This window comes from Pinus tabuliformis, chromosome 2_2, assembly GCF_031772625.1.
Source record: "Pinus tabuliformis cultivar Carrire ecotype Pingquan chromosome 2_2, CPIR1, whole genome shotgun sequence".
Lineage (NCBI taxonomy): Eukaryota > Viridiplantae > Streptophyta > Pinopsida > Pinales > Pinaceae > Pinus > Pinus tabuliformis.
This window is the reverse complement of record NC_142300.1, coordinates 146,751,137-146,769,221: the sequence shown is the minus strand read 5'-3', so window position 1 is coordinate 146,769,221 and position 18,085 is coordinate 146,751,137. Positions and strand designations below refer to the sequence as shown.

The following is an 18,085-nucleotide window of genomic DNA, read 5'->3' as shown; positions in this document are numbered from 1 at the left end:
TCAGAAAATATGAGAATAATAATAACACTTTTCACTTTCTGATTTTAATTCCCCGCCGTCCCCATTTTCCATAATTTACGAGAATAATTAGGTCGTAATGCGTTTTTATGTCGTAAGGCATTTTTTTCTGAAATGAAGTCCCTCAAATGCCTTTCTATCCTAATCTTAGCCGTGAGATCTTTTGTTAAACGATTGAATAAAAATCAGCCGTCTGATTTAATAAAAATGTTTTAAAACATTTAAAAACCCTAAAAAACGTTTCACTTTCCACTTGACATCTGTGAAGAGTTCTTGGAGTTTATGGCTGTTTAAGTTTACGGGCTGTTGGTCCCTTTGATGGAGCGCTACTACGAGCCCAGCAAGCCTGCAATTGTTGCTGTGGGTCTTGTTCTCCTTCCCATTTGCATTAGGTTCGTGCTTCCTTCCATAGAAATTTCAAGGTTTGTCATGGTGCCACTCAAGGAGTCCCTGCCAGAGGTATGCAATGTGATGCACACTTGGCTCACCCCTTCAATGCTTTTTGTGTTATTGAATCTGGTCATTGGGACTATTGCAGTCACTTCTAGCAGAGGTCCCCGCCAATGGCAATAATAATAAGAAAGCTGGCAATATGCATAGGACTACATTTGATAAACATGAACAGAATTTTATGGACAGAATTTTGAAGAAGAAGAAGAGGAGCTGCAATTTAGGCCTCCACTGGTTGAGCCTTCAAGGCTGAAAAAACATAAATTTCCTGAGGGTAAGGCTCCAAACCCACCGGGTTTTTCACAAAAAAACCCATCGTTTTTCTCCGCAGGTTGAGTCTTCAAATCCTCCAGAGTTTCTGAGAAAAACCCATCAATTTTCTCCTCCGATTGATCCTCCATTTACGCCTCAGTTTTCAGGAAAATCCCATGATTTTTCTCCTTGGTTGAGCCAACCCAAAGCTTTTCTCATGTGGGAATGAACAAATCTAAAGTGGCCGCATCCAACGTCTTGGAAGTTCCTCATAATGAAGATATGACCAACTGTGTTAGGACTGAAGATGGCACAAACCCAGATGGCCTATCCACGGACGAACTGAATGCAATGGCTGAAAATTTCATTCATAATTTCAAGCAGCAGCTCATGTTACAGAGGATTCAATCCCGCAATGAAAGGAGGGGCAAATAGCCCAGCCCCATGGAAGGCCTTGGGCTATATCATTATACTCGGCAATTTTTAGGCCGATTGCTTTAAATGGTTATATTTTTCGATTATGGAAAGGCAAGCATATGAATTTCCTGTAATTTTTGTTAATGTTTAATACAGAAAACGAGGCCTTGTGCCTATGTTGTTAGCCTTGTTGCATCTGGCACCTCGCCAAGATGTTTGCCGGTGAAAATCAATTTTACATGTATTGGAGTCTTGGTATCCACAAAAAGTCATTTTCAGATGTTTTTCAGATGTTTCTGTTTCAGTAGCAGATTGCTGGATCCTTCCATAATCATCTTATTGTGTCTATTCTGTCTGAATTTGAACATGACGGTGATTCTTGGTTAACATTGTCGTATTCATTCATATGAAGCAGTCTATGGCATAGGTCCCTAATTGAGCTGAACTTGTTTCATTTACATGGTCCAATCTTCTTCAATGCTGGAAACATTGACAGGCTTTGCAGAAAACTTTTTACAGTATTTTGGTTTTAATGCCTCAATAAGCAAGCATTCTGTTTGTCCAAAAAATATGTTGTTGTCATTGAGAACTTCCGCGAGTAATAGGTCTATTGACGAACAACCAAGGTTTTGATGGCTGCTCAAGTGATCAGATGTGAGAAGACTAATGGCTTAGAATACATGAAATTGAAGGGATGAAGGCTTTCATATGGAGATCCAGAAGTGGTTTACTTCCATCTGTAGATAGGGTTGAAGTTAAATCCATGATGATCTCAAAACCTGTGCAGATGTTTAGGCCTCTCCATCAGGTCTGTGCTTGCACAATGCTTTGGAACCAAGCTCCATTTCTTAAAGAATGGATCATGTACCATGCTATGTAGGTGTCCAGAGGTGGTTTCTTTATGATAACAACAGTGATGAAAACATAGAAGTGGTAGCTAAACAACGTAATGCATTTTCTGATGACAAGACACCAATTTATTGTATCTATTTGATAATGGGCATTATTTTCTGAACGGGTTAATACACACCATCGCATTGACTTAATTGTATCTGGTTTGAATCAATTATGGGCAAAATAAACCCCCCTCTAAAATCTGAACAGAGTATACGAAAGGCCTGATCTCAATATACTGGGTTCTGAACGAGCTGGGTCCCCAACTGAAAAAAGGAGCAATTTTTAGACACTTTAATTCTATGTATCGGATTTGAAATGGCATCACTTCTCCAAGTCTTGTTTGAATCAGTTGTGGGCAAAATAATTCCACCACCAAATTCTCAACAAGCTAATCTAGAACTATGTAAACTCTTAAGTAGTACAAAATCTACCAACCAATTCCTATCTCGACAGCTCTGCATAACTTTCAGAATCTATTTGAGAAGAACAACCTTGCTTCCCAAGTACAACATCAGACTCAGGAATCCTCATTTAACGTTTATGCATGGTAGATATGTGAAATGGAAGCATCCAAGAAAATTCATGAAAGATACTGCAATTTTCTGATATTTTGTATCTCTGCATCAGCCTGAGATGCTTCTTTAGAAGCACCAGCTGCAGTTTCTAATTGAGGGAGGATGCAGTTTGGCTGTTAGGGAGGGCACCCACAGTTTGTTTCCTCCTTCTCTTTACTTCCACCTTCCTCCGCACAGAATGCAATGTTGTATTCTTATTGTTTCTGGATAGAGGGATTACTACTACCATTAAAAATAGACACCCAACTTTTGTCTTTATCATTGCCAAACATGTCTTGAGGTAAAGCATTTTTTCTCAAAATGTGTTACTTTACATTAAGAGATTTTTTACAAAAGAACAAGCTCTTCTGTGTCAAGTCCTCTTCATCATGGCCTGGAACTCATTTCTTTTTTTTCTTTAGCTATAGCCTCATCTTTGTGTTGGTGCCCAATAGGGATCCTCCCCAGTGAAGAATACACAGTTTCTATAAGGATGCCCAATCTTGAGAGGTGCTGCTATTTGGTCACTATCCCTGTTTGTAGAAATATCTATAACAGGGTAAATCAGTTCCAGTTGTGTCCCTATCTTTAGTTCCAATCGATAATTGAATATCTGCATATTATAATTTAAGTATATCTGCCAATGACACAAACAAACACATATATAATATATATAATACTGGCTGATAACCTTTAGTTCTAGTGCTTTGGAACCAAGCTCCATTTCTTAAAGAATGGATCATGTACCATGCTATGTAGGTGTCCAGAGGTGGTTTCTTTATGATAACAACAGTGATGAAAACATAGAAGTGGTAGCTAAACAGCGTAATGCATTTTCTGATGACAAGACACCAATTTATTGTATCTATTTGATAATGGGCATTATTTTCTGAACGGGTTAATACACACCATCGCATTGACTTAATTGTATCTGGTTTGAATCAATTATGGGCAAAATAAACCCCCCTCTAAAATCTGAACAGAGTATACGAAAGGCCTGATTTCAATATACTGGGTTCTGAAAGAGCTGGTCCCCAACTGAAAAAAGGAGCAATTTTTAGACACTTTAATTCTATGTATCGGATTTGTAATGGCATCACTTCTCCAAGTCTTGTTTGAATCAGTTGTGGGCAAAATAATTCCACCACCAAATTCTCAACACGCTAATCTAGAACTATGTAAACTCTTAAGTAGTACAAAATCTACCAACCAATTCCTATCTGGACAGCTCTGCATAACTTTCAGAATCTATTCGAGAAGAACAACCTTGCTTCCCAAGTACAACATCAGACTCAGGTATCCTCATTTAACGTTTATGCGTGGTAGATATGTGAAATGGAAGCATCCAAGAAAATTCATGAAAGATACTGCAATTTTCTGATATTTTGTACCAAATATGGGGATTTACAATCTTTTAACATCTAATGATATATCATTTCCGATATTTTCGAGGGATTCTTATATGTGTAGAGTGTGTATATTATTGCTGAATGATGCTTTTTGCTTATGCACATAATCTGCAATACAGGGGTAGCAGAAATGTATTATATCGGATGACCTGTACCTTCCTAGCCTCTAAGTATAAGTGATAAAGATGGACAGATAAGCTTAACAGATTTCCCTGTTCTGTTGTCATGGGCAAGGGCCCCACACATGCCATTCATATCTTCATTCTAGTTTGGGAAATCAGGCTCTGTACTGCCTAGGTTGTAAACCCAGTTTTCAGAAGTAAATAAAATACTAGTTCTTCTCGAGTAAAGCTGAAATAACTAGGATATATTTGGAAGAATTATTTAGGGCTTTGTTTTTCATTTAGGTTGCCACAGGATACCATTAATTTCAAACTAGAGTATGCATTGAGGATAAAAGTACACGATCTGGCCAATGGGCAGACGAAGAACAATTTCATCCTAAACATTATCAGTTACGCATGGAAAAATCACCTTTGGATGAGTGTCCAGGCTTAATATTCTCTGATCAAAAGCTTGGGATGAACACATAACTTGTATAGTGTTGCCTGAATTGATAAGGGTGAACAAGAAGGTTGTCAAGAATCAGATCACGGTGAGTAGATTTTGTACTCTAAAACTAACCTCCAGCCTATAAATCGTTAATGCTGGAAAACACCTATGAGAATTTTTGCTACGTAGTACTCTAACCTACAAACACATGCTACTATAAAATAAAATAGCAAACTTTTATTTCATATCACATAAAACAGCATACGTAATTTCTATTAAATCTGGAAAACAAAAGATGAAAATACAACTAAAATCTCAAACTCTCTAACCATCAAATCGTGTGCCTTGTGTCTTCTTTATGTACTATGAAAGAAGAGGGATACAATGAACCTGGATGCATGCACAACAGGACCTTCGTTGGCAGAAGAGAACCCTAACCCTAGTGCACTTATCTGGAGGGATAACTGAGCAAAAATAGAGGACGGCCTTCCTAGGGATCTGTGCCCTTCACTAAGCCTGGGATCTCCTCATGCAGGAGTGCCCTTGCCTACCTAGGGAACTGCATCCTGTATCTTAGAGCATGCTAAACTACATAAAACAAAAACAGAATAGGATTCACTGTTACTTTAGGAAAGCAATTAAGACTGAAATAGAATGAAGGTGGTGCCCCTATCTCTTTGTCTCTTCCGTTAGTATTAGTGCATATTCACTTTATTCTACAGATTGTTGAAGAGAGGTGCATTGCTGCTGCAGAAGTTCTGCTATATAAAAAGCTGTCTGGGCTAGTCTGCTGAAGGAATGAGTACTTTCGCTGGAGCACTGTTCGAGCTACACAGGTAAACTAACACTCCCTCTTAGCAAGAAAAGTGTTATCCCCCACACCATGCTGCTCTTTCATTTCAAACTTCCCCTTTTTTAGGGTATTAGTCAAAATGTCAGCAACTTGCTGATACACCACTGCCTTCTTTTGAACTGTCTCTGATGAAGTGGTACTTGATCTCAATATGTTTGGACAAATAATGAAACACTAGATTCCAAGAGAGTTTTCAACTCTTATTGTCACAGAAAATCATGGTAGTATCCTGTTACCCACGATTTTGTCTTATATAAAATTGGGGTAATAAAAAAACCCCATAGTAAGGTATTCATTATGTTTATAAAATTGGTGTACCAGGGCCGCAGAATGAAGAGTTACTGGTTTAAGTTTGGTTTGCCTTAGTTTGAACAAAAGAATGAACATGATCACAAATGCATTCTGATCCTAATATCTATGTCTTATCTGGGAAAAACTTATAGTTTGAAAACACATTAGTTGCTTCTTTGAAGGGCACGAAGTTTGTCAACGAGGTGTGGATGAGATGGATGGCTTTGCATTTTATGCAAAGTATGATTATGAATGGCTTCAGAACCAGAGATGCTGTTAGAATGTACAAGAAAGGAAAAGACACTTGCACAATGGCCTACAATTATAGGTACAAAGTCTATAGGCACTTGGTGATGTCAAACTACTTGGACAATATCTGGGGAACACTTTCAAGTTCAGATATCTTGGAACTACAAAAGGAATCATTTATACCGGTTGCAAATGACACCAGGATTACTACAGTAAGTGTTCTTTATGTGCAGCTTGGATTAGATTTGGCCCCATTTGCCCTTGAGTTTCCAGGTTTATATCTTCCATATGTTAGGATTCTAAGAGAGATCAGACTGGGAAACTCCAACTTTTGACAGTGCAATGAACCTGCTGGTACAAATCCAGCAAGCAACTTGGTATCAACATCTCAATCCCAATGAGCTGCGTGCAGTTTTACTACTTTTACAGTTTATATGTAAAGAAGGAAAGAAACATTGAAGTTCATTAGAAGTTTCAGAGGTAGTTGAAGTTGCAACAAGTGGAGAAACTATTGTGCAATCTGCTGATTGACATATTGTAACTTATAGAACAAGCAGACAGCTCAAGCACGAAGAGATCCCAGCTAACTTATATAATACCGAGAAGCATGACAGTTTTGCTGATAAGTTTTCCTTAGGCAGAATATTGGTTGGCAATGCTCCTAAACAGGTTCATATCAGTTAAGAATCAAGATCTTCCATAAACTCAGAAAAGGAAAGGTATTAACCTGTCCACTGTTGTTGGGAGATAAATCATCCATCTTCAAACAGAATAAAGGGTGCACTATGTTTATGCTTACTCAGAAAACTCAGAAGGAACTAATCTGGTTTGAAACTTAAATGCAAGATCAATCTTGTCATGCCTATATATATACGTATGCAATGATACTTGAAGCTGACCTCAGATTGGGAGATATTCAATTAAATTTAATAAAAGTTTGGAGCTAGACAGAAGAAATATGATAAGTTAATTTAAAATTTATGTGGTTAACCTGTTGGGGTAGTTCTAAAATAAAGAAAATATTGATCCAAACACTAGAAGAAATTGAGCCAATGTCAAGTCAGGGTTGATTTGTCAATAAATTCACATGATGAAAGGTGTAGGAGCAGCGTTGTGGTCCATATGTACACACTTAAATGAAAACTTGAGGTTTTGATGGCATGGTTTATTTATTTGGACGCTAAATACCCACTTTTGAGCCCCCACATATTCATACTTAGACATTTGTATGACCTGTGGGGCAAACACATTTAGAATAGCCTTTAAAGGTTGGAAGTGTCTACTTTGAAGTGATGGAAGCAATTTGATAAGTTATCCCCTGTTTGCGGGGTTTTGCTTGTCATTGGGTTTCATTTGAAGGATAGTTGGAGAGTCCACTTTGCGCTTGAAGATGGTTTGGGGAAGCTCTCTTGGGTGATGTTTTGGATGTATGGGACTTAGGTACCCACTTTGGATGGACAAAGAAAGACTTGATTGGAGAAGCAAGTGCTATTAAAGGGCCTTTGGATGCTGGACACTGTACCAACACCCCCCTTTTGCAGGCATAAATCTAGCGTTCTATTATCTGCATTGAACCAAAGCCTGATAAACGTAGTCCATCATTTTCATCTCAGACATAATTATCATTACATGAACCTTCTTAGAGGATTTGCAGTGTTCCTGAGGTGATATATCTATGTTCATCTATTCTAGCGACACAGTCTGTGTTGAGGTCATTTCCAACTCAAAGACAGAAGAGAAACACATTTTTTGCAGATGTAATTTCTGTCAAATTTCTGTCAAAGAGTTTGCCGCAATCTATTTTTATAGGTATTACCTCCAGAATTTTGTATATTGTGCATCCATCCTATGTTTGAGCTTGAGAGCAGGAAAGTTGGGTGGAATGGCCTTCCTTTTGTTTATGACAAGGTTAGAGTTGGCCAAGGAGAAAGAGTAGAACGTTGTTGTAAGTTTTTGGATATATTTGCAAAATAAGGATGTAGGATGGTTGAGATGTCATGTGCTGAACATGATCGCCATGCTGCTGAAAGTTAATTTAAAAACTACAGGTATTACCTCTAGAATTTCATATATTGTGCATCCATCCTATGTTTGGGCTCGAGAGTGGGAAGTTTGGGTGGAGTGGCCTTCCTTTTGTTTGTGACTAAGGTTAGAGTTGGCCAAGAAGAAAGAGTAGAATGTTGTTATAAGTTTTTCGATATATTTGCAAAATAAAGATGCAAGATGGTTGAGATGTCATGTGCTGAACATGATCGCCATGCTGCTGAAAGTCAATTTAAAACCTAAACTGCGGGAAGGATGTTATCCAAGTCGAACTTAGAATCTACTCCAATTAATATTAAAAGCTATGAAACATTGCTCAAAATTGTTGACAACACTTGTGGAAATAGCTTTGATCTTTATTATGGTTTATTTATGTATAATAACAATGCAACATAATAGTAGGAGAGATTGGAAATGGCTTTCGATGCTTTAAAGAAACAGTTTGTAGGGTAGTTGCACGAAATAGTTAGAAAACAATTATTTGAAGGGATTAGTAGTGAGAAAGTTTCTCAACAAACTTCAGCATTTGCTGAAATGCAAAATTCTCCACAATTCAAATAATTCTTCCGATAAGCAAAAAATACATGAACTGTCTAATGTCGTTAAGGGGCTATCTGATGTAGTTAATAAAGTTCAATAGGGATTTATAATTTCTATCTGCTCCTCGCCACTTCTTGGAGGTATTTAGACTGCAACATTTTTAGAGATTTCTTTCACAATGCTTTGTATCTTTTGTTTATTACGCCGTAAGGCATTTCCCTCTGAAATGAACTCCCCCAAATGCCTTTCTGTCCTAATCGTAGCCATTAGATCTTTTGTTAGACGATTGAACAAAAATCCGCCGTCTGATTTAATAAAAAATGTTTTAAAACATTAAAAAACCTTAAAAAACGTTTCACTTTCCACTTGACATCTGTGCGTTGAGCTTCCAGGAGAGTTCATGGAGTTTATGGTTGTTTCCGTTTATAGTTTCGTGGAGTTTATGCTTGTTTCAGTTTACGGGCTCCAATTTCTGTTTGTATAGTCGAATCGGCATTGGCAATGGCATCCCCCGTATCCTCATGCCCCCAAAACCCTTCTGACACTGAAATTGGGATAGAAATCACGCAAACTGGTGAAAGGAAACCGCGATACGACTCCACTAGCGTTCAAACCTGGAGAGATGCCGTTTCTCGTGTTGCAGAAATAAGGGGTTTCGATCTAGACGCATATAATGGGTGAGATCTCAACCCTCCCCTCTCAGTTTTGTAGTACTTCACACTGATTAGATATACATAGGTTAATGTTGATAACCCAGATAGCGATGACAAGAGCTCTCAAATATCATGCTACAAAAGCTGGAGTCACCAGCTACTTCAGCACTGCGTGAACAAGCTTTGCCACAATACAACTTATCGTGGCATTGCTATGAAGAAGTTGCAACTTCTTGATAGTAAAGGTGGTTTGGTGGAGCGATTTTGGAGGAGGGTGCGATTACCAAACCTTAGATGGCTTCGCTGGAATAAATGCCTCTGGTTTTCTCTGCCTTCTTGGATACTTATGAAGAACCTTAGGGTTTTAGAAGTGCGGGGGAAGAAATTGAAATCATTGTGGCAATCCGGATATCAGGTAAATAAAATTTTGGCAATTTAAAGTATGTGTTTATTCGTTATTGATTTCGCACAGTAGGATCTGCAACTAATTTAAATGGTTTTGCAGAAGCTAATCGTCGAATTCTTTCTTACGATTAAAACCCTGGAACATTTTGCAGGCACCTTTGTTGTTGTGACAGTTAGTTATTTATTCTCCCTTTCAAAGTTACCAAAATCAATAGGGCACCTTAAGCACCTCGAACTGATTGTCCTCCATAAGATTAATCTTAAAACTTTGTTGGATGAATTTTGTCATTTGGTGTCGTTGAAACGATTGGAGTTAACAAGTTGCCCAAATCTAAAGTCATTGCCAGATTCCTTTGGGTGCTTAATAAGCTTGGATTACATCGATTTGTCTCACTCTTCTCATTTGCAGGTGCTTCCAAAGTCTTTTGGTAATTTAATAAACCTAAAAGACATAGGTCTGTCTCACTCCCTACAGTTGTAGATGCTTCCAGGTTCTTTTGGTAATTTAATTCGTCTTCAATATCTTGATTTGAGTTGGCGCTATAATTTAACCGTCTCTAGCGAAACACTGGGAAACATTAGCACACTTGAATGTTTAGATGTTTCCTATTGTAAGAACATTGAAATATTACCTCCGCAAATAGCATATCGAAAGTACCTAAAAAAATTAAATTACTGCATTAAATGGGTAATATGCATTAAATTACCCAATCCATGATGAGGAGGGGTCCTTCGCATCCAAGCATCCATATTCATAAGACCGTCTTTCATAAGATCCTGGCTCAACGCATCAAAGTGCCCAATGACCTAATCAAGATGCCAAAATCAGGGTCCTCACAGTTCCCTCTGCTCATCGTGCTCGCCAAGACATAGGATCAGCCATGCAAATCCTTCTTCCAATGTGTTCTTCATGAGGCACCTTGAGAGATACCATACCTCTGATTTTATGTTCATACAGGCTGCTACAAGGGTCTACTCCAAAGTGCGTCGCACTTCTTCTATCTTCCAAACTTCCAAGGGTACTGTCACCGTTATCCAATGGTGCCAACACAAAGAAGTTGCATACTTTTCTTGGATGAACTTCCTTTGCTTCAGCTACTAGACAAAAATAGGATCACATGGAGGGCTGCCACTAAACCTTCTCAACAAAATCACATCAACTGCTAGATAATGACATTATGGAGGGCTTTTACTATTCTTCAAAAATCATTTTCAGATTGATGTCTAAAGGGACCATCCCTTCTCATAACTGCATCCTCTATTTTTATTTGCTTCTGGGCACCTCTTATGAAGGTTTCAAAGACATGAATATATATTCCTTATTGATTTGCAAGTTGGCTTGAATGGAACAGGCTTTTAACACTTGTATATATATATATATATATATATATATATATGGGCGCTTGTGACAGTGATAAGGACTTGGCCTCTTATTCAATACACAAAATAAGGTTCCTTGATTTTACTAATATAGATGACATAGGATGCCCATTGATTGTCTTTTCAAGGCTTGCAAATATATGCATACAAAATTTCGACTTCCTTAAATTATGAAGGGCCTTAGAACTGTCCTTTAAAAGATTCTCCGCTTCCTTATAAATATGTGGAATGAGAAGTCCACCACCTTTCTTCTTTTATAACCCGGAGATCAAGAAATCACAGCCCCAATGACCTATACTGGTCGGCCAAATTCACAGAGCATGATAGTATATAGCAGTGCTTTATGTGACATAGGCTTCTTGGCCTTATTACAAGCACAAGGAATAAGTAGGCATCTTCTTAGATAAAACAATCGACATTAACAAAACTTTTTCTCTTCAATAACTGAGAGAACAAAGAGGCATGAATAGGTCGGATTCACTGTCTGAATTGAAAAGCGAGAGAGAATATAAGACAAAGTTCACCGAGCCATAACATTTTTGCCTCCATACCACAAGATCGAGAACAGAGTAATCCTTTCTCCAAGGTTGGCTTCATGAAATGACCTTTGGCATATTCTTGTGTTCTTGCACTTTTCTTGGCCTCTTAGGAGAATAAAGTTATTTTCAAAAGACTTATCCAAAAGCATACTTATGCCCAGAATGTAAAAGAGAGATAGCTCCATTGCATAGCAGACCTTTATTGTTCCTTATGCTCAGAACAATAGGAACACTTGGCTCCTTCTTAATGGTTCAGAGAACTAGGCCAACAACTCGGTTCTTCATTGCTCCATAGGAATCTCTTTAATTCATTGATCAAATCCAAATAAATATATGTATCCCTAGAGTCACTTATTTGATCCTCAACAAATTTGCTTGTTGGACATCTTTGTTTACAAGAGTTGAATTTATGTGAGCATCGGTGACTGGATGGAAGGACTTCTAGCTTCAGAATTCTGATGCAGAGGTGCCAAAGGGATCAGATCTTCAAACATACTGTTGACTGCTTTATCCAATGAGAAGCTTGCACTCAGATCAACAAATTCTTAAAACAAAACTCTTCATTGACTTCTTATCATGACACGTGGTTTAGCTACTGAAGGAGGACTTTAGCATCTTCAGATTTGATTAATGGCCTTCATGAGCTATTTAGCCCAGGTCTTGCATATACCTAGACTTATATTATTTTTCGAGACCTCTCATGTTTTCTAAGGCTTGCAACAAGATACTTCAAATACATTACCAGTCCACTGCTTCATCTCTTGAGATTTCATTCCTCCTCTTGCTTGGGCTTGACCTCAGCTAGCTCTAATGCCATGTTAATTTTTTAGTTAACATGTTTTTTGCTTAGGTCAGAGGTCAATTACTTCATTAATCCATTAGCCCATTATTAATTCCATTAATCCATTAGCAATCATGTTGAACATTATCACATGACAGTAACTGATGAAAAAACATCAAACATAAATGCAAAAGACAAGCCAAGACAAGAGGACACCATGATTTAGCCTTAAAGCCAGGGAAAAACCTGACAAGGGGGAAAACCCACAGATCTTTTCTTCTTGATAATATCAAATGTTCACAGAGAGAGAAATCCATAAGTACAATGATACATTAGTCAAACTCAATATTATTGACTTGCCATAGATGATCCCAATCAAATGTCCAAAAGTCAAGTCACATATGCAGAAGTCAACAATAGTCAAAGCTATCCTAGCCAGTCAGCAGTCAACAATTAACAACTCAGTCAAATCAGCCCAATCTATTCAGTAAAAGGAGAGAGAAATTCACCCTCTCTAGGCAGTCAAAATGCAGTCAAGGCAACCTTCAAAAGTCTGGTCAAAACTTGGTCAACAGTCTGCGGTTAAACCTGCCTCAGAGTTGTGGTCAAACACCTCAGTTTGTGCTCGGTTTCTCTGCTCACAAGTGCATCCTAGCTGGCAGAGTAATAATCCATCCAGGTCGCAGTCAAATAGTTGGTCAAAGTCCCTGGTCAATGCTGCTCTGTGTACTAGAAAAGTCAACCACATAAAATCACAGGAAATCCGTCCTCCAAAAATTTGCACGTATGGGAGAGAGATAGTTTCTCAAAGAAAGTCGAATCCATCATGAGACGAAAGAGAAAATCATGTGTGCTGATGCTAAAATGGAGTGAACTCATCTTATATAAAAAATTCAATGTGGGTCAAAGGTCATGTCTTTTGGGCTTCATGAGCCTACATGACTGTGGGGCTGACCTTGACCACAACCAACATTGTGGGCTTGACTTCAAATATACATTTCTGCCTATCAGAATCCATCGTGCTTTAGGTAAAAATTGGTCCTCTTGAGAAGAGGAATCCAATGCCATCATCATCTCATACAAAGGAGCCGTCCATAATGGAATTTGACCTTAGTTGACCATTTTTAACAATTGCCTATATAGAACATCTAGTTAAAAGACTAATTTTACTCTCAATAAACATTGGACAAAAACTTCTCTCGATCCAGTTTGAATCTGGTAGTATCAAACAAAATTTTCATTCCATAGATGAAACAACTTTTGTATTGCACAAGAGTTCAACTTTTTTGTCGAGAGGTATGTTCATGACACCTCACTTACAAACTAGTTTGTTGTAAAGTTCATCTTAACAATGAATGATTCACTCAAACGAAATAAAGTGGGCAATAGATCCACATACACATCCTACACACATGGACACATACATAAATATTGTGGGAAGGACAGGAAGATGTGCTGACCTGACTTGAAAAATAAATTGTTTCAAACCAATGTTTTCAGACTTGGACTCTTCTAAGACTCGGCTTGGTTGTGACTCAGGAAGACTCAGCAGAATCTTTCAGACTTGGCAAAGAGAAAAAAAAATACTCAAAATATGTGTTGGCAAGTTTCAAAGGAGTCTGGAAAGTGGGGATTATGACAGAAGAGTGTCTAGGAGTTACTCTTTTCAGCGGTGACTCAGTGGACTTGGCAAGATTCAGGAGTCCGAAAGAGTCTGACAACATTGTTTTGAACAAGCATCAGTCACAGTCAAAAAGAAAATGAATAGACAAAAATCAGCACTCTTAATAGAAAGGATACATGTGTAGAGTTCTATATAAGAGTTCAAGGCTAAGCTCCAGTATAAAAGTAAATTCTGTTTGCTGTTGGAAACTGTAAAGTAGACAAACAACAAGCTAAGTATTTTATTTAGCTGAACCTGAAATGCTTTGAAAATGCTCAAACGTTAAAATCAGTCAAATTCCTGCCATTTATCTTGGACCTAATTTCATACATAAGCATGCTAGGAAACCACACTCCTCTATAAAATTATACAAGTTGTAAGACGATTATATAAAAAATCAAAGATTGAAACAATTTCGAGCAAAGGAAATGTTATTTCAATATATTGGCCCTGTTCAAGTTTTGAATGATTTAGAAATTAGCAGATCTATTAGATAATGGAGGCAGGAAATTTGCACTTATTTTCTGTCAAACCTGGTAGCTGATAAAAGATGAGAAACAACTTAATCACACACATGTTGGCAAAGGCCTAATACTAAGAAGGCAGGTAGAAGTGGATGATTAAGATTGTTTATAGGTTTAGCCAACAGTTTATTGGTAACATGCTTAGTTTGAACTTTTGGTGATATTGTTTCATCACATAGGCTGACTACGGTTTGGTGAATTGTTACTGGAAATATAGTTAAATCAAGATAAAATATAGGTGGTAATACCTAGTTGAATGGAGAGTCCTAGTATATTGGCCCTTTTGAGGATTATTACTTGACCAATTTGTTGCCTTAGTCTGCTGAGTACATTTTTTTTGTTTTTGTTGGTTGGTTGTTGTTGTAATTGGTAAATTGTATAGGTGATTTTCATTCACATGCTTATTGGAATAGCTGGCTCTTGAATAGGGTAGTCATGCAGTTGAGTATGTGAGAGGGGTTTGTAGAACGCATTATCTAATGAACTCTTATGTAGAGGCAAAAAGTCTCACTCATAGACTGATCAACTTACTAGAACTACTACTGCACTTTCTTCATCAACAAAAGCCACTTGAAAATGCTTGAAAATGAACTCTCTATAAGGGCCATTGTCAATAAAAATATTTGTAGTGGAGGGGGTTTCTACATGTTGACCAACCATGTAAATTGGATCTTATAAATTATAATTCTTGTTTTCTAGCCTTCTATTTCTGTAGATATCAATTTTGTAGTTGATGGCATACTTTTTATAAATAAATTTCCATGGCTATTACGGTTCACTTAAGAGCCAATCTCTTGCAGAGTTCAGAATTGAATTCATCTGTAACTGCCTTTGATTTAGGGAATGATCTAGAAAAAATTTTAGTGCCTAACAAGACTGTGATAATCACAACCATAAATGCAGCTTGGGCAGAAGAAAACAGTGTACTACATTTGTACATGTAGAGCCTTCAAATAGTTATTGAATCATGTTCTCCTCGTTGTAGTGGACCAGGGGTCATTTAATCGTTGCCAACATATTCATCACACTGCTATATTTTGCTGAAAGAAATATCTGATTTCAATGAATCTGCCTTTGCATACCAAGATTGGCATGAATGGTAAAATTCAATGAATCTGCCTCTGCCTGCCACTAGAAGTTGTTGGATGAAAATATCTGTTTTAAAGGCAAGAAATGGAATGGTTTTTTTGTTATTTGGATTACCAAAATAAATGGCTTATTTAAGATAGCTTATAAATGGAGGCATAAGTTCTGAGGATCTCATGGTGTTATTTCAATATATTGGCCCTATTCAAGTTTTGAATGATTCAGAAATTAGCAGATCTGTTAGATAATGGAGGTAGGAAATTTGCACTTCTTTTCTGTCAAACCTGGTAGCTGATAAAAGATGAGAAACAGTTTAATCACACACATGTTGGTAAAAGCCTAATACTAAGAAGGCAGGTAGAAGTGGATGATTAAGATTGTTTATAGGTTTAGCCAACAATTTTATTGGTAACATGTGTAGTTTGAACTTTTGGTGATATTGTTTCATCACATAGGCTGACTACAGTTTGGTGAATTGTTACTGGAAATATACTTAAATCAAGATAAAATATAGGTGGTAATACCTAGTTGAATGTGAGAGGGGTTTGTAGAACACATTATCTAATGAACTCTTATGTAGAGGCAAAAAGTCTCACTCATAGCCTACTCAGGGCTTCAGATGGGAATTTCTTTTATACACTGATCAACTTACTAGAACTACTGCTGCACTTTCTTCATCCACAGAAGCCACTTGAAAATGCTTGAAAATAAACTCTCTGTAAGGGCCATTGTCAATAAAAATATTTGCAGTGGAGGCCCTCAGCCCAACAACCATTTTAGCCAGCCTTGGAAGGCAAATAGTTGAGTTCAAACATGATGAAAATTTAATTCCATGTATACAAAAGCATGTATTAGGTGTTGATAATGGCTAGAAATATGAACTAAAGATGTATATACCTCCTTCTGTAAAAAATGAACAGAAGAGGCAGAGGTATAAGGTTCACCTCGAATTTTCTTGCAAGTTCAATCCATTGTAGGATGTGAAAGGAAGTGTCATAATGCCAAGAGCGAAAAAGAGGGGAAGGAAGAAACTAATAATTTCAGAAATTTTAGCTTTCTATCCGTACCTTGATTTGTTCTAATAAAATAAATATTAATTGTTTGACGGCATCCAGGGAGCTATCTGGTAATAATAATAATATTATGATTAGTATTATAATAATAATAACAACAATGGAAAGGTGGGGAAGGAAGAAACTAATAATTTCATAAATTTGGACATTTTATCCTAGCTTTATTTGTTCTTCAGATCCAACTAATATTTTGTAGATCCAACTTATGGTGAACCAGAAGCTTGAAAGCCAATTGCAAGTCATTCATCCAACAACGATCTATAAGCATGCCATAGTATTATGTCTCTGCATATTCACAATAGTGATTCCATTGTCATATTATTATTCCCCACTTGGACAACGATGACACAAAGGGTTTCTACATGTTGACCAACCATGTAAATTGGATCTTATAAATTAAAATTCTTGTTTTCTAGCCTTCTATTTCTGTAGATATCAATTGTGTAGTTGAAGGCATACTTTTTATAAATGCTTCCACAACCTATTATTATTTACAAAATATTCATTTTCAGAATAGACATAACTAATTATTGCAATTGTAACTCATTATCATCCACCCTTGCTTTCAACAATGTCCATTCACATGTCCCTATTCTTCCCCACTCTATACATGTCTCTATTCTTCCCCACTCTATGCTATTCTTCCCCACTCTATGCCTTACGGCGTTTCCTTTGCAACATAAGGTGCAAATGCTAGTTACACCGTAAGGCGTTCCCCTCCCTCTGAAATCAACTTCCCCAATTGCCACTGTGTCATTGTCTGAACCATTCGATCAGATGTTAGATGATTGAAAATTTCTAGACCGTTGGATGAGTAATTAGTTTAGGGTCGTTTCGTATGTTCTTTCTACACCGTTTTTCCTGCTGCTTCAAATCTTGTTCTTAAATCTTGCTGAGCAGGCCAGGGCTCTGGGCATCCCACTCTAGGAATCTTGATGATCACCCCAACATTGATCTCGCCATCAGTGCCGCTGATGAAGTCGACACAGAGCTCAATCTCGCCTAGGGCCATGGTGGTGCGTTGCTTCGAGAGAAGATGGTGGAGGCTGCCTCTGCCAAGGTCGTGGTCAGAGTCTTGCTGTTAAATCTTGCTGAGAAGGCCAGGTTTCTGTGCATCCCACTCTAGGAACTTGATGATCACCCCAACATTGATCTCGCCATCGATGGCACTGACAAATTCGACCCAGAGCTCAATCTTGCCCAGGGCCGCGGTGGCGTGTTTCTTCGAGAGAACTCTGTATTATATACATCGATGGTTTCAAGTTATGAGCAGAATGGACAACCCAACGAGGCCTTGGAGTTGTTCCGATAATCGCAACAACGAGGTTTGAAACCTGTCATATACATGGTGGTAACCATTCTTCTCGTATGCCCCCACTTAGCAGCTCTGCAAATGGGTAAGGAAGCCCATGGTTACTTAATAAGGCACGCCTTCCAGTAGGATGTTTATGCAGGG

The 18,085-nt window shown here is 37.8% G+C and overlaps 1 pseudogene; it reads left to right on the top strand.

The window, feature by feature from the left end:
* The first annotated feature begins 945 nt into the window (after window positions 1–945).
* On the top strand, window positions 946–9,206 carry LOC149191856 (arogenate dehydrogenase 2, chloroplastic-like; annotated as a pseudogene).
* Window positions 9,207–18,085: the final 8,879 nt, after the last annotated feature.